Source organism: Canis lupus, chromosome 12, assembly GCF_048164855.1.
Source record: "Canis lupus baileyi chromosome 12, mCanLup2.hap1, whole genome shotgun sequence".
NCBI classification, from domain to species: domain Eukaryota; kingdom Metazoa; phylum Chordata; class Mammalia; order Carnivora; family Canidae; genus Canis; species Canis lupus.
The window spans coordinates 5,267,193-5,292,913 of record NC_132849.1 but is presented as its reverse complement, the minus strand read 5'-3'; the positions used below and the strand labels follow the sequence as shown (position 1 = coordinate 5,292,913).

At 46.2% G+C, this 25,721-nt stretch overlaps 1 long non-coding RNA gene and 1 other non-coding gene across 2 annotated transcripts; one reads left to right on the top strand and one right to left on the bottom strand.

Moving 5' to 3' along the window:
• Positions 1-8,741: 8,741 nt before the first annotated feature.
• Positions 8,742-8,848, bottom strand: LOC140602053 (U6 spliceosomal RNA). Its single transcript, XR_012005092.1, has one exon. It is a non-coding gene; the product is annotated as a U6 spliceosomal RNA (small nuclear RNA).
• Positions 8,849-14,319: 5,471 nt separating this feature from the next.
• Positions 14,320-19,026, top strand: LOC140600961 (uncharacterized). The gene is made up of 3 exons (XR_012004049.1): positions 14,320-14,603; positions 14,977-15,081; positions 18,758-19,026. It is a non-coding gene; the product is annotated as an uncharacterized lncRNA (long non-coding RNA).
• Positions 19,027-25,721: the final 6,695 nt, after the last annotated feature.

Sequence of the window (25,721 nt, the reverse complement as noted above, 5' to 3'; positions counted from 1 at the left end):
TCTTTAGCATTATACTCTATAGACCTATCCTTCTTGTTTTAAATGGCAAGATTTCATTCTGTTTTTATGTCAGGGTAAATAGTCCTCTGTGTGTGTGTGTATGTGTGTACATACACGTACATCTTTATTCATTCATCTGCTGATGGACACTTGGGCTACTTCCATAATGTGGTTGTTATAAATAATGCTGCAATACACATAGTAGTGGATATATCTTTTTGAATTAGTGTTTTTTCTTATTCTGTGGGTTTGTTTGACTTGTTTTAGTATGACTACAAAAAATTTGGAATTATGAATGTGGGTTATATTTGTGACTCACATGATACTGTATTTGTATTGGACAGTGTGGTAGGCTGAAGAATAGCCCTCAGAGATATCCAAGTCCTAATCTCTGAAACCTGTGTTACCTTTACATGGCAGAAGGGACTTTGCAGATGTGATTAAGGGTATGGACTTTGTTTTCTCTGTGTGTTTAAAGATTTTATTTATTCATAGAGACAGAGAGAGAGGCAGAGATACAGGCAGAGGGAGAAGCAGGCTTCCTGCAGGGAGCCTGATGTGGGACTCGAGGATCATGCCCTGAGCCAAAGGCAGCCGCTCAACCACTGAGCCACCTGGGCGTCCCAAGGGTATGGACTTTGAGACAAGATTATATTGGATTATCTGAATAGACACTAAATGTAAATCACAAAGGTCCTCATAAGAAGAAGGCAGGGCAGGGTGAGATATGTCAACCAAAGGGCAAATGTATTTGACTATAGAAGCTGAGATTGGAGCAATGTGAGCAGCTACCAGAAACTGGAAGAAACAAACAAAAGATTCTTCCCGGGAGCCTCCAGAAGGAACCAGGCCTGCTGACACCTCGGTTTTAGTTCTGTAAGATTTTGGCTTCCAGGCTTCCAGATTTCTGGCCTCAAACTATAACAAAATAAATTTCTATTGCTTTAAGCCACTAAAATTTTTAAAAAGATTTAATTTATTTATTTGAGAGAGAGAGAGAGAGAGTGCAAGTGGCAGAATGAGCAGAGGGAGAGAAACCTAAGCAGACTCCTTGCTGAGTGGAGCCCAATGCATCAGTCCTAGGCCCCTGAAATCGTGAATTGAGCCAAAATCATGAGTTGGACACTTAACTGAGTGAGCCACCCAGGCACCCCTTTTAGCCACTAAGTTTACAGTAATTTGTTACAGCAGCCATAGCAAGTGAATACAGATAGCATTGGTCTAAATTTTAAAAAACGTATATTTTAGGGCAGCCTGAATGGCTCAGCAGTTTAGTGCTGCACTCAGCCGAGGTTGTGATCCTGGTGACTGAGGATTGAGTCCCACATCAGGCTCCTGCATGAAGCCTGCTTCTACCTCTGCCTCTGTCTCTGCCTCTCTCTCTCTCTGTCTCTCATGAATAAATAAATAAAATCTTTTTTATTTTTATTTATTTATTCATGAGAGACACACAGAGAGAGAGGCAGAGACACAGGCAGAGGGAGAAGCAGGCTCCATGCAGGAGCTTGATGTGGGACTCGATCCCGGGTCCTCGGGATCATGCCCCGGGCTGAAGGCAGGCACCAAACCGCTGAGCCACCCAGGGATCCCAATAAAATCTTTTTTTAAAAAAGTATATTTTAAATTTATTTTAGAGCGATAGAGAGCATAATGGGGAGGGGTAAAGGAAGAGGGAAAGAGATTCTTAAGCAGACTCTGCACTAACCATCAAACCTGACCTGGGGCTCAATCTCACAACCTTGAGATCACGACTTGAGCTGAAACCAAGAGTCTAATGGTTAACCAACTGTGCCACCCAGGAACATCTCTAAATTTTAATTTAAATTGTAATTATATACACACCATCTACTCAAAAATTTCCAGGCTTTCATAGCACATTTCCAAAGGTATTAGGAAAAACTAATCTACCACTGTCAAAGATGTCAAGGATAACACATCATTCTGAGAGAGAGATCTGAGACCAGAATGTAGTTGTGTTTAGAGACAATTCTAGGGGCAACTGGGTGGTTCAGTCGGTTAAGCATCTGATTCTTGATTTCAGCTCAGGTTATGTTCTTAGGGTTATAAATCCAGCCCCAAATTGCACTCCACGCTGGGCATAGATTTTGCTTATGATTCTCTCTCTGCCCCTCCCCCTGTGCTTGCTCTCTCTCTCTGTCTCTCTCTCAAAAAAAGAGAGAGATAGTTCTACTGAAAAACAACATAGGTGTATATCCAGAAAAGAATACCAGAACTCTTACATCTCAATAAAAATGAAACAGTCCGGGATCCCTGGGTGGCGCAGAGGTTTAGCGCCTGCCTTGGCCCAGGGCGCGTTCCTGGAGACTCGGGATCGAATCCCACATCGGGCTCCCGGTGCTTGGAGCCTGCTTCTCCCTCTCCCTGTGTCTCTGCCTCTCTCTCTCTCACTGTGTGCCTATCATAAATAAATGAAAATTAAAAAAAAAAAAAGAAACAGTCCAATCAAGAAAATGGGCAAGAGGTTTAAATAGACACTTCACCTAAAAAGATATAAAAATTGCTAATAGGCATACGATGAGATACTCAATATCCTTAATGATAGGGACATACAAATCAAAACCACATGCAAACCTTGTCACACCCATCAAAGTGACTATAATCACAAAAACAGACAATAACAAATGTTGTCAAGGTGTGAAGAAATGGAAAGCCTTGGACATTGCTGGCAGGAATGAAAAATGATGGTTACTTTGGAAAACTGGCAGTTTTTTAAAAGGTTAACATGCATTTAGCATAGGACCTAGCAATTCTACTCTGGTATCTACCCAAGAGAAATAAAAACATATCCACATAAGGCCTTCCACACAAATGTTCTTAGCAACCGTATTCATAATAACCAAAATGGGAACCAAATTGAAAACATTGTAAATGCCCATTAACTGGAGAACAGATAGACAAATGTGGTATGTCCATACAATGAACTACAATTAAAAGGATAAAATACAGATACATGCCATGGTATGAATGAGCATCAAAGCCATTCTGCTCAATGAAAGAAGTCAAGAGACCGTATGTCATGATTCTGTGTATATAAAGTACACAGAAAAGGCAAAAGTCTCCCTTAATTCAATATGCCCCTAATTTATTTGTTTGTTTATTTATTTATGTATTTTATTCACGAGAGACACACAGAGGCAGAGACATAGGTAGAGAGAGAGAGGCAGGCTCCATGAAAGGAGCCTGATGTGGAACTCGATCTTGGGACTCTAGGATCACGCCCTGGGCCGAAGGCAGGCGCTTATCCACTGAGCCACACAAGCTTCCCAATATGCCCCTAATTTATATACAGAACAAATCAATAGCCTCATAAAAAACGAAGTTTACATTTATCTAGATTGGTAAGAAAATCATGAGTTAGAATTTCCTCCTTCTTGAAAACTTTGTTTTTAGCTACTAAAAGACCCTAAAATTTCCATTTCTGGGGCTACTAAAATGTACGTTGACAAAGCAGTTTATAAACTATGTTGAAGGACCATCAAAAACTGATGCAAAATGCCCCAGATTTGGCTTCCTGTCTCCTGTGTACCACTTCCTGTGTACCTCATTTTCAGTGTCTCTGTTCCCTAGTGGGTCTTCCTTCCCTCCTCCTTCCTTTCCTCTGACGTGGTCTTCACACACCATTCTTGGTTTTGTTTTGTTTTTTTCTTATTTAACTGTCTCTTTTACTTTTACTTCTTTTTTATTTTAAGACGTTTTATTTAATCCGAAGACTTATCTTTTCCTCTTTTTTTTTTTTTTTTTTTTTAAGATTTTACTTATTTACTCATGAGAGACACAGAGAGAAGCAGAGACACAGGCAGAGGGAGAAGCAGGCTCCATGCAGGGAGCCCAATGCGGCATCTATCCCAGGGGCCCCAGGATCACAACCTGAGCCAAAGGCAGACACGCAACCACTGAGCCACCCAGGCGTCTCCTTTCCTGTCTTTTTTGACTTCACTTCAACTTTTTCAAAGCAACCTTGCTCTCCCCCTCAGTGGAACATGCTTTCAATGGAATTGGCTTGTGAAGAACTACAAGGGAACTCATGCTTGGGCGTCCTGGGTTGGTTGTGAGAGGGGAAGGTACATCTTAGCTATAGAGTCTTTGGGATTTTCTAGGCACACAATCTCTGTAAATATCAACAGTTTTGTTTCTTCAAATTCCTTTGCCTTTCTTTCTTTCTTTCTTTCTTTCTTTCTTTCTTTCTTTCTTTCTTCTTTCTTTCTTTCTTTCTTTCTTTCTTTCTTTCTTTCTTTCTTCTTTCTTCAAATTCCTTTGCCTTTCTTTCTTTCTTTCTTTCTTTCTTTCTTTCTTTCTTTCTTTCTTTCTTTCTTTCTTTCTTTCTTTCTTTCTTTTTCTTTCTTTCTTTTTTTTTTTTTCTTTTTAGTAGGCTCCATGCCCAATGTGGGACTTGACTCAGGACTCTGAGATCAAGAATCACATGTTCTGCTGACTGAGCCATCCAGGTATCCCAATAATTTTGCCTTTTATTCCTTTTTCTTTTTGGCTACCCTGGACAGACTTCCAAGTAATGGGAGGCAGGAAGTAGAGATAGAGGGCATCCTGACCTTGTCTTGTTCCTGAGTATAGTAGGCAGCCTCCAAATGGACCTCAATGTAAACACCTCCTACTGGTATTCACACCCTAGCATAGTCCCCTTTCATATTGTTTGTGTGACCAATGGAGCATAATAGATGGAAGGGTACATCATTCCTGAGACTAGGACATAAAAGACATGGGGGGAATTTGCCTCTCTCACCCGGAAACTAGAGATTCTGTGGGAAGCCAGCTATGATCTTGTGAGGAGAGGTCAGGTCCACGTGGTGAGAAACTGAGGACTCTAGCCAACAAGTAAAGAACTGTGGCCTCCTGCTAACAGTCATGTGAGTGGCCTTGAAGGGATCCTCCGACCCCAGTCAAGTCTTCAGATGACTATAGCCCCAGTTCACTTTGGAACTGTGACCTCATGAGAGACCCCGAGCCAGAGCCACTCAGTTAAGCCACTTCCAAATTCCTAATGCACAGAATCCATAAGATAATATATATGTGTTGTTTTAATCCACTAAGTGTTGAGGTAATTAATCACACAGCAATAAATCACTGATCTCAAAGGAAAAGCTTTCAACATTTCACCATTAACATGATGTTTGCTACTGGTACCTTGTAGTATCCTTCATCATATTAACAAAGTCTCCTTCTAGCTCTAGTTCATAAGAGTTTTGTTTTGGTTTGTTTTAAGTAATCTCTACCCCCAACATGGGGCTTGGACTCACAACCCCGAGATACAGTCACGTGCTCTACCAATTGAGTCAGCCAGGTGCCCTCACTAAGAGTTTTGTATCATAAATATATGTCCGTTTTTTTATTAAATATTTTTCTTGCAACTATGGAGATGACCTATGATTTTTCTTGTTTGGTTTGTTGATATGGTGAATTCATTAACTGATTTTTAAAAAAATTAAACTGAGCTTGCATCAATAAAATAATAATAAACACAACCTGGGCATGACATTCTTTTTTACATATTCCTAAATTCAACTTCCTGGTATATTCTTTAGAATTTTTGCGTCACTGTTCATGAATGAATTGTCCCTGTAATTTTCCTTCCTCACAGTGTCTTGATCAGGTTTTGATATCAAGATTACATATTTTGTGGGTTTTATAAGGTAGCTGGTCGGGTGCAACCACAGAGGAGACAGAAAAGAGTAGAGGAGAAGAAAACCCAAAAACGCACAGGTCGTAGAGACAGGAGACACAAATCCATTTCTGCTAATGAAAAAAAAAAGAGAGAGAGAGAGAGAGAGAGAGAGAGAGAAAGAAAGAAAGAAAGAAAGAAAGAAAGAAAGAAAGAAAAAAGAAAGAAAGAAAGAAAGAAAGAAAGAAGAAAGAAAATTTAAAAAAGAAAGAAAAAGAAAAGGAAAGAAAAGAAACGAAACGAAAAGAAAAGGCTTTTACAGAGCGACATTGGAAAGACAGCAGGGTGGCCAGGAAGTAGAAGACAGTGGAATGTGGGAAGATTTAGGCCAGAGCCTTCATAGGGGTGTCTGGGGGAGAATGTGTAATAGGGCTGGTCCCTAGCTGCCTGGCACCTGGCCCTGGGATGATGAAGGCAGAGGAGTATTGCTTCCCAGGATGCAAGGGCCAGACAGAGGAGGGATGGCTCTGGATGATGCTCCCAACAGGGCACTTTGCCATCTCTTAAGAATGATCTCTTCCAAGCCAGGAAAGGTTCTTCTAGGCTATCAAAACATAGTAATATATAGAAAGTTTTAGGGACACCTGGGTGGCTCAGTGGTTGAGCATCTGCCTTTGGCTCAGGGCATGATTCCAGGGTCCTGGGATTGAGTCCCGCACTGGGCCTCCTGCACAGAGCCTGCTTCTCCCTCTGCCCATGTCTCTGCCTCTTTCTGTGTCTCTCATGAAAAAATAAATAAAATCTTTTTTAAAAATAAAGTTTTAGGGATCCCTGGGTGGCGCTGCGGTTTGGCGCCTGCCTTTGGCCCAGGGCACGATCCTGGAGACCCGGGATCGAATCCCACATCGGGCTCCCGGTGCATGGAGCCTGCTTCTCTCTCTGCCTGTGTGTCTGCCTCTCTCTCTCTCTCTGTCTGTGACTTAAATAAATAAATAATAAATAAAATATTAAAAAAAATTTTTTTTTTAAAAATAAAGTTTTAGGTTATTTACATTGATGTTTATCTAGTTGTATCCATCGGACAAGGTGAGCTTAAGGTCCTCCTACTCCTCCATCTTCCCTTTCTTCAAAAATTTTAAAAATATATATTTATACCACATTATACAAGGCTCAAAATGAGTTGGCTAAAGTAATTGCTTCTCTTCTCCAAAAGGATTTGTACAATATTGACTTATATCTTCCATAAATATTTGATAGGAGTTGCCAATGAAGTCATGTGGGCCTGGAACCCGCTTTGTAGGAAAATTTTATTTTATATTTATGATAGGCACACAGTGAGTGAGAGAGAGGCAGAGAGAGAAGCAGGCTCCATGCACCGGGAGCCCGACGTGGGATTCGATCCCGGGCCTCCAGGATTGCGCCCTGGGCCAAAGGCAGGCGCTAAACCACTGCGCCACCCAGGGATCCCCTGTAGGAAAATTTTAATTGGTGTTTCAATTCTTTTGAGTTATTGGTCTATTCAGAATTCCTGTTTCTTTTTGGGTATTTTATAAACTGTCCTTTCCTCCTTGGGAATTTATCCATTCTGTAAAAATTTTCCAATGCTTTAGCATAAAGTTCATAATATCCTGTTGGTTTTTTCTGAAGGTCTACCCAGACTATATAGTTATACCCTGTTTTTCATTCCTGCCTCCCATCTCTCTCTCTCTCTCTCCCTCTCTGTCCCCTATTTTATTTCACCAAAGTGTTATGTTTTATTAGTCTTCTCAAAGTGCCAGCTTGTTTTATTTTTATCCTATTGTGTGTATGTGTGCTTTCAATTATCTTTATTATTTCCTTATTTCTAATTTCAAGTTTAACTTGCTATTCTTTTTCTACTTTTTGATGCACGTTTAGTTTATTAATTTTTTAATTTTCTTCTTTCTGATTTAACTACATAAGGCTGTAAATTTCCATCAAGAGAATAGCTTGTATCCCACAACTTTTGATATGTAGTGTTTTTAAATTTATTTCAGACTCTGTACTTTCATTATAATTTCTTCCTTGATTCATGAATTATTTTAAAAATTTTTTCTTTTTTGATTCATGAACCATTTAGAAATCTATTGGGGGCGCCTGGGTGGCTCAGTTTGTTAACCATCTACCTTCAGGTCATGATCCTGGGGTCCTAGGTAGATATCTAGCTGGAGTTGGGCTCCTTGGGCTCCCTGCTCAGTGGGTAGTCTGCTTAACCCTCTCCCTATGCCCCACCCCTGCTTTTGCACCCTCGCATACTCTCTCTCTTTCAAATATATAAATACAATCTTTAAAAAGAAAAGAAGTAATAGGGACATCTGTGTGGCTCAGCAGTTGAGCACCTGCCTTTGGCCCAGGGGTGGAGTCCTGGAGTCCCGAGATCTAGTCCCACATCGGGCTCCTTGCATGGAGTCTGCTTCTCTCTCTGCCTGTGTCTCTGCTGCTCTCTGTGTGTGTCTCTCATGAATAAATAAATAAAATGTTTAAATAAATAAATATATATATTATATAGTTTTATTTCCAAACATCTAGGGTTTTCTAGCTATCCTTTTGTTTTTTATTTCTAGCATAATTGCATTGCAACTGAAGAATGTCTCTGAATGATTTTATCATTTAGGTTTGTTGAAACTAGTTTTATGGCTTAGTATATGGTTGATTATCATAAATAATAAACTCTACCCCCAACATGGAACTCAAAATGACCCTGAGATCAAGGGTTGCATGCCCTACTGAGCCAGCCAGGTACCCTTTCTTTTCTTTCTTTCTTTCTTTCTTTTCTTTCTTTCTTTCTTTCTTTCTTTCTTTCTTTCTTTCTTTCTTTCTTTCTTTTTCTTTCTTTCTTTCTTTCTTTTCTTTCTTTCTTTCTTTCTTTCTTTCTTTCTTTCTTTCTTTCTTTCTTTTGTATATTCTTTTTATAGGAGTTCAATTTGCCAACATATAGCATAACACCCAGTGCTCATCCCGTCAAGTGCCCCCCTCAGTGCCCGTCACCCAGTCACCCCCACCCCCTGCCCCACCTCCCTTTCCACCACCCCTTGTTCGTTTCCCAGAGTCAGAAGTCTCTCATGTTCTGTCACCCTCACTGATATTTAATAATATGGAATGCTTCATAAATTTGCGTGTCATCCTTGAGCAGGGGCCATGCCAGTCTTCTCTCTATCGTTCCAATTTTAGTATGTGTGCTGCCGAAGCGAGCACTCTTCACTTTCTTGATGGTATCCTTTGAACCACAAAAGCTTTCAATTTTCATATAGTCTAATTAATGTATTTTTCTTTAGTTGTTTATGCTTTTGGTTTCCTAGCTAGAAAACCATTGCCTAAAGGCAGACCCGGTGGCTCAGCGGTTTAGCGCCACTTTCAGTCCAGGGCGTGATCCTGGAGACCCGGGATCGAGTCCCACGTCGGGCTCCCTGCATGGAGCCTGTTTCTCCCTCTGCCTGTGTCTCTGCCTCTCTCTGTGTGTCTCTCATGAATAAATAAATTAAAAAAAAAAAAAAAAAAAACACTGCCTAACTTAAGGTCACAAAGATTTACTCCAATGTTTACTTTCTTCTAAGATTTTTCTATTTTAAGTGCTTACACTTAGGTCTTTGTCCCAATTTGAGTTAATATTTGTATATTATATGAGGTGGGGTCCACTTTCATTTACTTGTATGTGGATATACAATTGTCCTAGAACTGTTTGTTGAAAAAACTATTTTTCCCCTTTGAATTTTTGGCACTGGCGTTGAAAATCAATTGACCATAAATGTGAGGATTTATTCTGGCCTCTGAATTCTATTCCATTGACCTGTATATCTACCCTTATGCCCACACCACACTGTCTTGATTACTGTTGCTCTGTAGTAAGTTCTGAAATAGAGAAGTAGGAGTCCTTTGAATGTTATTGCTTTTAAAGGTAATTTGTCCATTTACTTTGAGTGTTTTTACTATTTTCTTCTTGCAGAAAATTGGTTTTCTGCAATTTTACGGACATATAAGTTTCTTTTTTATTTATCCTTCTTAGTATTTGTTAGATTCTTAAATGTATTATTTCTTGTGTTTCATCAGCTCTGGAAATCTTTGAACCATTTTTCCTTCAAATATTGCCTATGCCCAGTCTTTCCTTTCCTCAAGGACTCTTTCTAGACCTTTTCATTGTGACATCCATGTTTCTTACCCACTCCTCTGCATTTTCTTTCTTTTTACTCCATTATGCATTGTTCTGGTTATTTTCTTCTGACCTATTTTCCCTTCTACTATATCTAATCTGCTGGCAAAACTGTCTCTGTTCTTTTTTTTTTTTTTTTAAGATTTTTTAATTTATTTATTCATGTGAAACACACTGAGAGAGAGGCAGAGACACAGGCAGAGGGAGCCTGATGTGGGACTCGATTCCAGGACTCCAGGATCATGCCCTGGGCTGAAGGCAGGCGCTAAACCGCTGAGCCACCCAGGGATCCCCATCTCAGTTCTTAATTTTGGTTATTGTGTTTTAATTTCCAAATTTACATTTTCCCTGTTTAACATTTGCAATATCGTTTTTTAAAAATTTCTATTTCCTGGGATCCCTGGGTGGTGCAGTGGTTTAACGCCTGTCTTTGGCCCAGGGCGTGATCCTGGAGACCCGGGATCGAATCCCACGTCGGGCTCCCGGTGCATGGAGCCTGCTTCTCCCTCTGCCTATGTCTCTGCCTCTCTCTGTGTGTGTGTGACTATCATAAATAAATAAAAATTAAAAAAAAAAAAAAGAAATGTGAACTTTAAAAAAATAAATAAATAAATAAAAATAAAAATTTCTATTTCCAAGCCAAATTTTCCATTCTTGGCTTTTACTCCTTGAACATAACAAGCATAATTGTTTTGTGATCTATACTGATCATTTCAGTATCTGGAGGCCCTGTGAGTCTGTTTCTATTACATATTGTATCTACTGTTCTTATTCATGCTGTCCGATATCCTTGGGTTATCTTTGTGTACTGGACATTGTTTTAGAAAGTTATTTATAGAAATACCCTGGCGTTCAAGATAATATTGTCTTCCTCTAAAGAGAAGTTATCCTTTCCCAGTTCCTGAGGGCACTGCAAGTCAGAACCACTTGACTTTGAAATTTCCACCCTAGCCCCTGGAGGCTGCCAGAACTGCAGCTCAGCCTTTTCCAGAACAAAGCCCTAAGGCATGAGGAGGCTTCACTTGTCCACTTTCCCATCCTCTTCAGTAGCTCAGCATCTCAATTCAGCAATTCCTCAAATCGTGTTACCTCTTTGATTCTTTTAAGATGACTTTTGAAAGTTTTATTGGTATGAAGTTTTATTTATTCAGATTACCTAGGTGTCCATATACAGAATTGATAGACCCTTTGATTCTCATTTGAGGGATCCAGTAGGCAGCAATATATTCAGGAAAGGTAGGGTCCTCACTATGCTATGGGATCAGTCCTGATTGGTCTAAGTCAATCATGGTAACCCCTTCTCCTTATGCCTCGGGTGGGCATATGATCCACTTTCGGGAGAAAAAAAACACAAGAGAGAAACTCCTGGGAATTTCTGGATGAATTTTGTGCCCGTTTGAAAGAGAGCTGCTTGGAAACCAGAGCCTTTTTTCTTTTTTGTGCTTTGAAATGATGTTATGCAAGAAAGTCACACTTGAATCTATGGCAACCCTCTTATGACTGAGGGAAAAACCAAGAAAATTGTAGGAATATCAACTCATGGCTCTTGATAATCTTGTTGAGCCACCTAAAAGCCCTGAAACTCTTTGCTTCCAGGCTTCTTAAGGAAATAATAAACATCCTTATGGTTTCACTGTTGGTCAGATTTTCTGTTGTGTGCAGCCCAAAGCATTCCAAACTGACATATCATCCTTTGGGACTCTGCTGGAAATGCTGCTTCCTTCAGGGAGGCCTTCCTGAAACCTCCATATCAACATATTTGACAATATCTCTCCTTTCCCTTTAGTGTCTCTCATCAGATTTGTAATTATTTGCGGAATGATAGTCTTTCTCTCTGGGCTGTAAACTCCATGAGAACGGAAACCGTGGTAGGGTCCTCAAGCACAGCCCAGTGCCAGGCATGGTAGCCTCTAAATAAATAATTATCCAAATAAATAAACAAAATAAAGGGTCAAGAGCCCAAGTAGAGGGAAAAACTGGATAAAAGTCCTGGAGGATGTGAATTAAAATTTGTGCAATTGTGCTTCTAACACATGAAAACTTTTAAAGCTCAAAGAATCATTACAGAAGGGTTGGAGTGGCCATTGGGAGAATGGGTGTGAGTTTATCTGGTACAAGTAAAAGCTGTCAAGCAGTGTTAAAGACCCAGCTGGGATTAGACCCCATAAATGTGCATTGGCATAAATCAGCAGAATTATGAGATTTTCTCCAACAGTGTTCAACTGGCTAGATGTGTGGGAGATGTTGGGTAATTGAATTGATCCAAAGATGGGGACTCTCAGGCTGCTTTCTGTTCTGTTCACTAGTGAAGTATATAAAAGTAGCTATGGAATTTTATTTCTATTCTCTCAATAAAGTAAATCTCTTAGAATTCAAAGTCTTTTGACTTTTTGTTCTAGACTGGAGACTATCCCCGGCTGAAACATTCACCTAGAAGTCTTCCTCCATCACCCACTTGCCATGGGAAGGCTCGTGTGGGCATCTGTGAATTTCCTAAGGGGTGTGGGTGTATGTACACCTGCATGTTTTTCTGGGGAGGGTGTCCAGAAAGGCAAGAACCACTGACTTGGGGTTGGCTCCCAGCCACAGACCACTGTGTGGATCAGGGCTTGATGGACAAGTGGTCTTGGCTCTGCTTATTGACAAGAGGTGACGTGGCACAGTTCCTCACCTCAGAGGGCTGATACTAAGATTAAATGAGTTAATACATGCAAGTGCTTAGTACTATGCCTCACACTTAGCAAGAGCTGGTTTTTACAATAGCTAATTGTTAGTGATGCATCGGGACACACATCGTGGACAAAGATCTTGAATCAAGGAGCAGCGTCCGAGGGTGCGTGGTTGTTGCTGATCTTGTGCAAAGCAAACAACGTAAGCATTCTCTCCCCCTGGCAAGTTCCTTAACTGCCCTGTACTTCAATTATCTCACCTGTAATATGGAGACGATAATAGTAACTACCTCAAAGGACTGTTGTAGGGGTTCTATGCAGGCTCAGAGCAGTGACTCCAACTCAGTAAATGATGGTTTTAATTTTTTTTAAGATTTTTTTATTTATCCATGATAGACATAGAGAGAAAGAGAGAGAGAGAGACAGAGACACAGGAGGAGGGAGAAGCAGGCTCCATGCTGGGAGCCGGACGCGAGACTCAATCCCGGGACTCCAGGATCACGCCCTGGACCAAAGGCAGGTGCCAAACCACTGCCCAGCTACATACAGTCTCCTCATTTGGGGGAGAGAGGCCCTTTCCAGGTGATTCCCACAGCCTTCCCTCATGCCTCATGCTAAAACCTTCACGACTCACATAGCACCTTCACGTGTACCATGCATGTCTGCCCCCCAGCAGCTCGCCACAAAACAAGTGAGTGACTAACCTAAGGCCACTCCACCTGCCCCCTGCCTTATCATCTTCCCTCCCAAGAGTCTCCCCCCATCTCTCCCCAGGTCCCATCTATAGCAGTCCACTCCCGAAACCCCACACTGACCACAAAGCCTTCCCAGCTCAGAATACCCATGCCAGACCAATCCTGGGACGGGTGGACAGCTCAGTTCTTGGCCCGGCCTCCTCCTCTTCCTGCACCTCACAACCTTCCTTGAACAGCAAGGACCTTCACCAGAGAGCTGCTGAATGCAGGAAATCGAGCACGCAGGGATTCTACTACCCCAACATGTTCATACACTTGAAGGAAGGAAGGAGGAGTCACCGAAGGACTGATCTGCACTGTAAATTAAGAGACCTTGGCCAGACCAGATGGAAAACAGAACTCCAACCCACGCCCTGCAGAGACCTGCCCATGGAGCTGACTCTTTGTCAACAATACATCACTCAGGCAATCTGAAGGTCACATGTGTAAGACCACCTCTAGTAACAATTCGGAAAGCTAAACACTGACTTTCTGGAACAGTCTGCTCAAGATGGCCGGGACTGACAACTTCCACAAGTTTTGTGCCCACTGCAACTTCGTACCAACCAGAGAAAGTTAAATCCGCACTCCAACCAGTCCTACAGGATGCCCAGCTTCTAGTCACCTGCCTTACAGCTTCCCACACCAACAGCCTCCAGAGGAGGCGCATCCACACCCTTCCCTTTCTTTTTTCCTGCTGGAGGCAAAGCCTTCCCATTCCTCTGCCTGCCCTTGAGCCTCTTTTAAAACATCAGTGACCTCATGGCTGACTGACTCCCTTGCTGCAGCAAGCGTTGAATAAATAGCCTTTGCCTTTCTCCTTCGCTTGGTCTTCATTTAGTTCTACAAGGCCCAGGAATGGCAGCAGAGTGGGCAGCGAGGCTCCAAGCATCCTGTCAGTACCCTGGTTCCGCTGGGGATGGAGCTCTGAGCCCTCAGACGGTGGAGCTGCTGGCTGGTCCACTGGAAACGCTGATCAGACCTTTGGACTCAGCGGAGCCCGAGCTGGAGAAGCCAAATTGACTCAGATTAAATCCCCCAGGCATAAAATCACAAAGAGTTTTTGTTAGATGCTGATTGGGAAGGAGGAGCCCCAGAGGTCTGGGGAAAGGGTAGGACATCTGGGAATAGAGAAATGAGGGAGAGGCAGGAACTGTGCCTAGAACATTAGCCAGGGATTGCCTGGAGCTGCTTTGGTGGGATGGAAAAGTGAGTCCAGATTCTTATCTGACCTCCACCAAGATTCTTTCATTCAGTCCACAGACATTTATTAAGCGCCTAGGATGTGCCAGGCCCCCTTCTGGGTGCTAGAGATGGGGCAGACAAGGCTGCCGACTTCCCAGCGCTCACACCCTAGCGGGGGAGACTGTAACGCCAAAGAAGTTAAGATGTCAGAAGTGGTAAGTGCCCTGAGGACAATGGAAGGGGCTGGGGTGCCTTAGAAGGGGGTGCCAGGAGTGGGGCATGGCATTAGGAGGGGTGGCGGGGGAGGGCCTCTCAGAGGAAGGACAATGGGCCGATGCCAGAAGGAACCAGTGATGCAACTTGTAGGGCGAATAGTTTTCCAGGCAGAGGAGCAGCTGAAGCAAAGACCCTAAGGTGAGACCTGGGTTTGTTCAATGAGGATAGAAGTAAGGTCACTATGGCCAGAGCTGCCTGTGCAGAGAGTGATCCTTGGAGGATGACACCAGGAGGGAAGTTCAGGGATACTTGTTCAGGGCCTTCCAAGCCATTCTAAAGAGTTGAGATTCTGTTTTGTCCTCAATCTAATAGGAAGTTACTGAAAGACGGCACTGGCTGGCTGGCTGGCTTGCTGAAGCTACTTTGTGAAGGCCTTTGAAGCTCTCCTTTGTCGAAATCTTGACAAGATCCGGGCAGGTAGAGGATGTGTGTATGTGGGGAGACAGTGTTAAGGAGAGAAAATATGAATCAGACCCACTTGCTACAAGTAAAACCAGAATCCCTTGCTGAGTAGGACAAAAGGGGCCACAGAGTACATAAAAACCCCTGAAATCATACACTAATTTTGTGTGTGTACCCTATTTTAGGGAGGAACCCAGAGTTTTTCCAGACTCTAATAGGAATCTCTGCCACCAAACCAAACCAAAGCAAGCAAACAAACAAACAAACAAAAACCTCACAAAACCAGAAAAGGAGAATATTGACCTATATGCTTGTATATGCATGTGCCATCTCATGCACACGTTGGCCTGAGCAGGGGGAAGGATGGCAGGGCCGGACGGGACTTTTCACTGTGTACCATGTGCTTTACCTATTTTTAAAAGCCCACTTCAGGGATGCCTGGGTGGCTCAGCAGTTGAGCATCTGTCTTTGGCTCAGAGTGTGATCCCAGGGTTTTGGGATCGAGTCCCACATTGGGCTCTCTGCAGGGAGCCTGCCTCTCCCTCTGCCTATGCCTCTGCCTCTCTCTCGTCTTTCATGAACAAATAAATTAAATCTTAAAAAAAATTTTTTTAAAGCCCACTTCAGCATAAAGGACCTAAGGTGGAGAGGAATGGATGGGGTGGAGAAGAAGATGCCAGAGACTTGGTGTGGCCAGGGAAGGGCAGAGACACATATCTGCTGATCCTGACTTGACTGCCCGACCCCTAGCCTGTGCGCACATGCCTCACTGTAAAGCGAGTCCCAGAGAGGGCCACACCTCACCCTGCAGAGGGCTTGGCTGCCCAGCGAGCACCAGTTGCGCTGTTCTGGGAGAGTCACAAGAACAGATCCTCTGGAGATGCCCTTTGTTCAGGTCACTGAAGCCACTGTCCTCCTCTGCCCATGCCCCAGGATCTTCTGATCCCCACACCTTCATAGAGAGAAGCCCGGGCCTCCTGAGCATGCACTGAGCCCCTCAGGAGCTCTTGGCTCAGATCTGAACACATGTCCATTCCCAACGTCTTGGTTGGTCATTTTGCTTTGAGTAAAAGTTCCCCTGGCTCTGGCTGGTATCATGCCCAGTCCTTGCCAGACAGATGGAAGCTGAGATGGGGCTGTTTACTCAATTCTCTCCAACATCTCAGCTTGGATGTGCTTTGCCTCCCCACAAATAGGGCTGGCCCTGCCTTCAGGACCCACCTGTTCTCAGCAATCAGCCAGTGGGTGGGGACCAGCCTCCCTCGGGCATTCAGGTCCCTGGTAATCCAGGGCCACAAGGCAGGGAGCAGAGTCAGCTGCTGAGGACAGGTCCCTGGCAGGACACGGAGCAGGCGAGGGCCTCCTGGGCCACACTTGGGGATGGTACCAGGGTGGCTTTGTGCAGCTCAGTTAAATCACAGAGCTGCTCTCTCCTTCTGTGGAACAATTCAGACCTTTCAATACCTTCCTCCTGAGGCCTCTGGACTGGACAGGGGTACGGGCACAGTCATTTACACTTGCACGGCCTAACCAAATTTTACTGCCTCTTCTTCTAACTCTAGAATAAGTACATAATAACATCAACCAATATTTGTGGGGAGTTACTGCGGCCGGGCACTATACAGTTAAAGACTTTATGTGTATCACCTCCTTAAAAATCCCACAGAACCCTGAAGCGGTGGCATGGCCAAGTCCCCTGCACACACAGCTGATCAGTCAGGGAGCTGGGACGTGGGCCCAGGCAGTCTGGGAACACCGAGCGGGAACACGGTGCCTAAAGCCCCTGCTCCCAAGTGAAAACAAAATGATCTGTGGGAGGGCCCCACAGTCTCACACCAAATGGGATCCCATCCACAGCCCAGTCACCAGAGAACAAAGGCGCGGGTTCTTGACTGTTCCACCCGGAGCTCAGCGCAGTGTGGGGCACCTGCCCGCCTGGACCAAGGGTCCCGGCTCTCCCCCTGCCCTGCACGTCAGGACCTTGTGGCCCAGGGCAGCTCACGGCCTCCTGGGCCGAGTGTCCGGTAGAAGAAGAGGACAGCCTGTTATTCTCTGGCCCCCCCAGCTTGGAAAGGCTGCTCCTCACTTTGGCTAACAGCGTCCCTCATCCCCTCCGGCGGGTGCTCCCAGCTGGAGATTCGGGGCCAGGCTCTGAGCCTTCTCCCGGCCCCCAGCGCGGGGAAGGTGCGGGAAGGTGCGGGGAAGGCCCGGCCAGGCCAGGAGGCGGGAGGCCAGGGCTCTGCTGGGCGCCGCGCTTGGCGTCTCCTGCCTCAGGTTCCGCATCTGACACACATGGCAGGATGTCCGCGTGCACCGCCACTTGCTGAGGTTTGGGGGAAGATCCGATGAGATGATGAACCTGGAAACCCTGTGGAGACTGTGAGGCACAGGACGAGTTGGAGGACTTGGGGGTGCGGCGTGGCCCCCCTCCCCTGAGGGAGGCGGCAGGCGGGGCAGGGGAGGCCGCGGGTTTCCTCCTGGGCTCGCTGCTCCAGGCTTCGGAGGAGACGCCTCAGGGCGCTGCCCCCAAACCGGCTGCTGGGGTGGGTGTGATGGTGCACCCGCTGCGTCCCCGTCCCCGTCGCCGTCCCCGTCCCCGTCCCCGGGTGGGCCTGGACCGCGAGCTCCAGGTGACCGAGGCCGAGGCCCCTGCAGGTACGGGGCGCTGTGGACGGGACCGGCGGGCGGCCGAGGCCGCACCAAGGAGGGAGCGCTCGGCGGGAAGAGCAGCCATCCCCGGAGGAGAGCCCGGGAAATGCCCCGGGGCAGTGGCGCGGCCGTGACTGGGGTGGCCGCAGGAGCAGAGGGACCTCCTGCCCCAGCTCGCTGGCACCTCCCGGCTCTGGCCCACCGGCCCCTACGTGGTCTCCCCTCTTGTCCTGGGACACCTGCCGGCCTGCTGCCCCTCTGTGTCCCCCCAGTCCTTCAACTGCCCTTGGAGTTGCTCCCCCACCCCCGCAGGGTAAACGTTCCCCGCGGGGCTTGTGTCCCCATTTCTTCTGGCCTAATGTCTCTGTGGCCGCTTGTAAGCATTGTGCTGAAGCTCCGTCGTCCCTCGCATACACCACAGGCAAGAGGTGGCTCTCGGGGCCTCAGCGGGCTGCAGGGGCAGCCAGGAGGTCTGAGGCAGAGCCCCTGCCCCCACGTGAAGCTACTTATTGAAGAGTGAGGGCATGAAGCGCAGCTGCCTGCCGGGCATCCGTGAAGCCACCTGCGGCAGGGACCACCAGGGCCGAATGCAGCTGGAGGCTGGAGAGGTCATGTCCCACCAGCATGTGCTCCCTGGGAGAGGTGGCATTTGAGCTGACCCTGAAGAGTCGGGTGTGAGGAATGAGGAGAGGAGGCACGCCTGGAGGCTCTGAGCACAGCGTGACGACGCATCTGCATTGATCGCTGCCACCGTCATCCATGTAGGAGGTCAGGTGGTGGCCACAGAAAGGACGAGGGCACGTAACTGTGTGAAGGACAGGAAGTCTTTGGGGCTAAGAGCGCTGGATTTCACGTCTGTGACCTCACCTGAGACCTAACTCTGGGTTTGCCAGGAACTGCCACAATCTCTCCACCTGTAAAACAGAGGACTGGGCAAAATGCTTCTGAAGTTCCATGCTACTCTAGAGCAAGGAGAGAAAGGACTACAGATAGATGAATCTGGGAATTTTTTTTTTTTTTTTTTTTTTTTTTTTTATGATAGGCACACAGCGAGAGAGAGAGAGGCAGAGACACAGGCAGAGGGAGAAGCAGGCTCCATGCACCGGGAGCCCGACGTGGGATTCGATCCCGGGTCTCCAGGATCGCGCCCCGGGCCAAAGGGAGGCGCCAAACTGCTGCGCCACCCAGGGATCCCTGATTCTGGGATTTTGAAGAACAGTCCAGACAACAGGAGGTGAGAAGAGTTAAGAAGTCAGGAGGAGAGGAAGCAGATTTGAGAAGACTTCAGTTGTTTTGCGTGTGTGTTTTTTAATTTTTATTTATTTGAGATTGAGAGAGAGTGAGAGCACGAGGGGCAGAGGGAGAAGCAGGGAGTTCTGATACAGAACTGCCCTGCTTTTTATGACCCGGCCCATCTTCCCAGAGCATCTGTGCCCTCAGCTACTGCTGACCCCAGGCCAGCCCACTGAACCTCACCCTCTGGTCCGGGAACCCCCAGGGAACCAGGAGCCTGCCAAGCCGGGAAGGCTCGAGCCCAGGACCATGACCTGAGCCGGAGGCAGATGCTTAACCAACTGAGCCACCCAGGCACCCAAAGAAGACTGCAGTTGTAAGTAAACTGAGTGGACCTCCCCATGATGCTTCCTTCCACTGGGTTCCAGGTCACCATCACCAAAGGCTGACCTGGTCTGTCCTGCTGGCGCATCCACTGCATCCCTCCTCCAGGACTGTGACCATGGCTACAGCAAGGTCAGAGTAAGAAACAGGAACTGGCCTTTGCTGCACATTTGTCAGCTTCTCCCTCAGTGAATAAACCTCTCTCATCACCAACACACAGTTTGCTGGAAGAGGAGCCAGTGCTATGAGGGTGGGATCCCCTAAATCGACAGTTAAGTTTCCATCATCCCAGGGGACTGGAAGCCTGAAAAAGAAATTATTGAGAAATACACTGAAATGTGGTTCCTTCACACCTGGGTTCCTGCATCCATGTTAGTGCCTGGTTCACAGGCAAGCCCCCCAAAGAGTGGGTTAGACAAAGGGTGTCACACTTGGCTTCACACACAACCCCTATGGAGCTCAGGAACAAGATCGCAGAGGCTGGGGACCCGGCTCCAGTCATTTAATAATCTGTGCATGCTGGCAGGCTGTTGTCGGGTGCATTTAAGTGAGAGGCTCCCTAGCTTGGAGAGAACCGCCGTGGCCAGGGCTTTGGGCCAGGGAGGGGCATGGACGGAGATGGTCCTGGGAGACGAGGATTTGGCTCAGAGACTGAGCTGGGGCTCGGGGTGAGGTGGGTAGATGCTGCGAGTGCAGAGGGGAGAGGGGGCAGAGGGCCTTCCAGGCGAGGAGACACACAGGCCCTGGCTGAGGGGCTCAGTCTGTTTGGGGTGGGTGAAGCCGGAGGGGCAGGCTGGGGCCACAGGGCAAGGCTCTGGATGCCAAGCTCAGAGCCAGAAGAGATCCCGAAGCTGCCAAGGGCAGGAAAGGCTGTGAGCAGAGGAGGGAGACCCTCTCCAGCACCGTGCAGATGGGCCCTTGAAAAGGTGCCTGAATGAGCCACGGCCTGTGGTCAGAGGGCAAGCCTGCACTATCTCCTGCCTCGACTTGCCTTTCCTTCACGTCACGCCCCGACTCTTCTATTTCTGACTTCAAGTACTTGGTATGTATTAAATTCTTGCCTCTCCTTTGGCAGCCCTGCCTGCTTCTCTGGCCACAGTTTTGAGTTTGTACCCTTGTTCTTACCCTTTTATGTCTGCTTTCTTCGGCCTTCAGCACAATCTGTCAAGATTAATTTGACACCAAACTGGCTTTCTCTAGAAAGGCAGGGAAACCTCTAGGCATGAGAATAAGATCCATGTGGGGAGAATTACCATGGCCCCTTCCCTAAGGCAGTTAGTGTCCTCTGTGTTCAGGGACAGACAACCCATGGACCTTGAGGTGCAGGCAGCAGAAATAGTTGTTTAGATTCTGGCCCATAGAATCTGGCGCTTGGTGGGCCCTTCCCTGCTCTGCTCTGTAACTGTGAATTCCTCAAACCATGAATGGGACCCCCATCACTTCCAGAACCTGTTCTCTCTGTCTACCCTTGCTCTGCTGGGAAAATTCTTAATTTGCTTCTGGAATTAGGTGAGGGATTGGGAATTGGGTCCAATTTTATCCCATGGACCTTTACTCTCTCGTAGGAGACTCTCTGGGCTGGGAAGATGGGTTTCTGTCACCTTCCTTACTTGTGACAATGCACTATTTCCTGCTCTTCACTCACATCTGTAGTTAATCTTGAAATTGGTCACAGTACCATGTGTGGCCAGGACACTGAGTGCACTTCCAGAGACTCAAGAAGGAAATAATGGGTTGCTCTGTTTTCTCAGAATGCTTGGAGTCCTGAAGCCTTGTCCCCACCACCACTAGGCAGCACCTGCCCTGCTTTTTATGACCCGGCCCATCTTCCCAGAGCATCTGTGCCCTCAGCTACTGCTGACCCCAGGCCAGCCCACTGCACCTCACCCTCTGGTCCGGGAACCCCCAAGGAACCAGGAGCCTGCCAAGCCGGGAAGCTATCACAGAACTCAGTCCTGGTGGCGTAGCCGCTGCCAGATGTCTTAGCAAGGAAGACATCTCCTGCCCAGACAGCAGCCTAACTTTCTCCCTCAACTCCGGGTGCAGAGGCTGGGCCACGATCTCAACCTGCTGTGAAAACCTGAGAATGTGTACATGTGCGCTCTGTCGCTGGCAATCCTTGCTGAGTCCCACTGGGCTCTGAGGGTCCCCTGGGCAGAGAACTCCGGGCATCATGACGGGCCAGCTTGTACATCTTCACACAGTGCAGAGTCTCGATCTCTGTGGCACACCAGCTAAAAACCAATTTGAACAGCACCGTTAACCATAACACTGACTCACTTCTCTATGGGACTCTAAGCTTTCACATGCGTGCTATCATCTTTGTTTTTTTTTTTTTAAAGATTTTATTTGTTTATTTATTTACTTCAGAGAAAGATCACAAGCAAGAGGAGAGGCAGAGGGAGAGAAAGGGAGAAGTAGACTCCCTGCTGAGCAGGGAGCTCACCCCCAGGCTCCTGGGATCATGACCTGAGCCAAAGGAGATGCTTAACTGACTGAGCCACCCAAGCGTCCCTTGACTTTGGTTTTTATGATAAGCTATGAAGTAGATAAGCTGGGTACTGTTGTCAGTCCATTTTTAGAGATGACCAAGCTGAGTATGCCTGAGGCCACACCAGTCCCCAAATGACAGAACTGGAACTGGAGTCTGGAGCAGTGCCAGTTCTCCTGCACTTCATCCTTCGGGCCCCAGTGCAGTGTCACCAGCTCATAGCAGAGCGGCAGCACAGACCAGCGTGGGCTCCCTAGGCCCTGGTAGCTGCAATGTCCTGTGGATACTTTGAATGTTCTCTAAGATCCTAAAGACAGGGTTGAGTGGAAGCTTCTGTCAGAGGGACAGGCCCTGGCCAATCAGTCCCTATCCCTGGTCATAGGTACCATTTTATTAAATCTGTAAACTGGTCGTATTGAGACTATATCAGAGGGATGCTGTCTGAGAAATCTTCCAACCTAGCAGACAATGAATATCTGTAAACATCTTGGAAGCCTGTTCCAGAAGCTCTAGCTGATGGCCACGTCTCCTAAACACATATGAAAGAAGATATGCACATGAGCCCAAACCACTTCACACAGTTATAAAATACAGATGATGCTATAAACCTAATGACGGCCAAGGTTATGTCCAATCAATTCATTCAATTCCATTAACATTTACTGAGCACATCTTGTCTGCGGAATGCTGACGAACAGATAGACATGTGGCTCAGGGAAGTACTGAGGCAGGCTGTCACCAAGGACCCCAGGACCTGCCTGAGAGGCACTATATAGACTGAAGCATGGAAATCAAATTGAGAATTTGATTTGAATTCTGACCTTGGGAGTTTTCTGACCAAATTTAATGTCTCCAGAGCAGTGACTAGGAAACCAGAGCGTCCCATCCGTGTCTTGGTCCTCATTTACCAAACTACTCACATTCTGTTTCTGCATCATTTTATTACCCTAGAGCCAGCGGAGCCGTGCTAGGACAAGACTGCACCAAAAAGTACTGGAATGTGGCCAGAGCTGAGACAGTACTCCCTATCTCTCATTCGTGGGCTCATCCCACAAGCTTTTAATAAATGCCTACTATGTGCAAGGTGAGGTGGGAGATAACAAGGTAAACATGGTGCCCACACTGCAGGTTCCGTTCTCATAACTTGTGGGAAGTGAGCTAATGGGCCAAAGGCAAAGCCTGATGGTCAGAAGAATGGCATCAGTGAAAGAAAACAGCGTGAACCAATGTGACAGGACATTAGAAATCAACAGTTGGAGACCAGCCTGGTGTGTAGCGATTGGGAAAAGAGTGGCTCTTCTGGAACAAAGGAGTTGAGCAAACTGTGATTCTGAGAGGCAGAAAAGCCAACACCAGACTTTCTGAAAATGGTTGCTATGACCACAAACCAAAAGACAGTTTCGTGTGAGCTCCTGGGTCCCACCTGTAGGCATCAGCATTATCTGGAATAGGGACAATGTCTCACAGGAAACATTAGTTAAAAGTGCTACTTAATTTAACACAACACTCCCTTAATCTACTACCAGGGGGAAAAAAACGGTTAAGCCAACTCAGCCGAGTTTCTCAAAAATCTCACTTGCATACAACATATACAGATAGTAGCTCCTACCTGTGAGATTTGGGGGCAAAGTACTGCATTTCTGTGTCTTTGTTTCCAAATCTGTTAAGATGAGCACTGCGCACAGAGTACGCACTCTATACATGTGCGCTATCTCACTGTGTTAAACCACTGTGTTAAGGTCAAAGTCAGACGAATACTCAGCCTGTCCCCCTCTTTTTCTTTTATCTGTCTTATCTCTAGAGGTGCTTTAGGGTAAACATCTAATTATCCCATAATCTTTGAAAAATACCTCTTTTCATCATCGAGGCAGTGTCCACAGATTTAATATGGTACTTCCCAAGTTGCTGAGGCATAGGAAATTCTTTCCTTTGTATTTTCAGACCACCAAGTCATGGGAGGTGACAGCTATAGTAAATCTTGTGAGCTCTTCTTAGCGGAAAGGACTATTTCTGACCTTCAGTTCATGAAAGTTGCAAATGTCAGAGGCAGACCTTACCCTTCTCCCAGGCTCCCTCCCCCTCTTCTGTGTTCAGGGGCACCCTTCTGTTCTGCAGCTTGCCTCCTCCTAGATAAATGACTGTTAATGGGATGTCGTTCCCAGGGCACTGAAAGGTCCCGGCCCTAAAATATCTTGCTCTGGCCCTGTGGGCTGGTCATTTCATCACCTGCATTGTACTCTGAGGTCTCAGCAAAGGGGCTTCCTCTCCAAAACCAGATCTATAAATATGCCTCTGGGTTAGGGCTGTTTGTGGGCAACAGTCCCTAGATAAACTAGACATGTAGGCAGGGCAGATTAACCCATGATCTTCCCAAGATCTTTAGGAACACAGAACCATCACTGAGGATGTTTTAAGGAAGGGCACAAACTCGAGGTTTGTAGACAAATCTGATCAATAGTCATGTTTTGTGGAATGTATTTACTGTCCTAAGAATTTTTTTAAATGGCTTTTCAATATTTTCAAAACAGGGTATAACTTCTGAAAAACAAAAACAAAATATAGAAGCTCTAGCAACATTGTCCTGCATCCCCACAAAAATCACAGGAGTCTCTTGTGTCCCCAGCCTGCTCACCTATCTGCCCACAGGCCTCTGAGCTTGGGTGGAAAAGTTGGGAGACCAGGCCTGGACACCTAGGACTCATTTGTCTGTTCTGTAACATTCCAATCCAAATATGTATTTTAGGGCAGCCCCGGTGGTGCAGCGGTTTAGCGCCGCCTGCAGCCCAGGGCGTGATCCTGGAGACCCTGGATCGAGTCTCACGTCGGGCTCCCTGTATGATGCCTGCTTCTCCCTCTGCCTGTGTCTCTGCCTCTCCCCCCACCCCCCGCCTCTCCTCTCTGTGTATTCTCATGAATAAATAAATAAAAATCTTAAAAAAAAAAAAAAAGAATTGTTAGGAGGGGGGCGCCTAGGTGGCTCACTGGTTGAGTTATCTGCCTTCGGCTCAGGTCGTGATTCTGCGGTCCTGGGATCGAGTTCCACATCGGGATCCCTGATCAACAGGGAGCCTGCTTCTCCCTCTCCCTCTGCTCCTCCCCCTGTTTGTGTGCTTTCTCTGTCATGTTCTCTCTGAAATGAATTTATAAAATCTTTAAAAACAAAAGAATCATCAGGTAGGAGCGTCTGAAACCCTGTGATTTTGTGGAGTTGTAGGACAATGTTGCTAGAGTTGCTGCTGCTACTGCTGTTTCTTTACTTCTTTAAGAGAGAGTGTGAGTAAGAGAGAGAGAGAGCATGGGCGGGGGTGGAGCAGAGGGAGAGGGAGAGGCAGACTTCCTGCTGATCAGGGAGCCTGATGTGGGGTTCCACACCGGGACTCTAGGATCACAACCCCAGCCCAAGGCAGGCCCTCAAATGACTGAGCTCCCCAGGCTCTCCTAGAGCTTCTATTTTTATGTTTTTATTTTTCAAGAGAAGCTATTAACTATCTGGTTTTAAAATATTGACAAGTCAATAAAAAAAAAAAGACCACAAAGCTTGAAAATACTGTGCACTTGGGTAGCTCAGTCAGTCAATTAAGCCTCGGACTCTTGTTTTGGCTCAGGTCATGATCTCAGGATTGTGAGTTTGAGCCTGGAGTCCAGCTCTGCATTCAGCAAGGACTCTGCTTGAGTTTCTCTCTTCCTCTCCCTCTGGCCCTCCTGCTCTTGCTGTCTGTCTCTCAAATAAATAAATAAATCTTTAAAAAAAGAAAAAGAAAATAGTCAACCCAACAATCTGTCACTATGGTTCATGAGTAGATGGCAAATAAAAATCTTAAATAGTAGTAACCATTTATTATCTACTCTATGTCAGCCATGTTGTATAAATTATTTATTTATTAACGTAACTAAACAT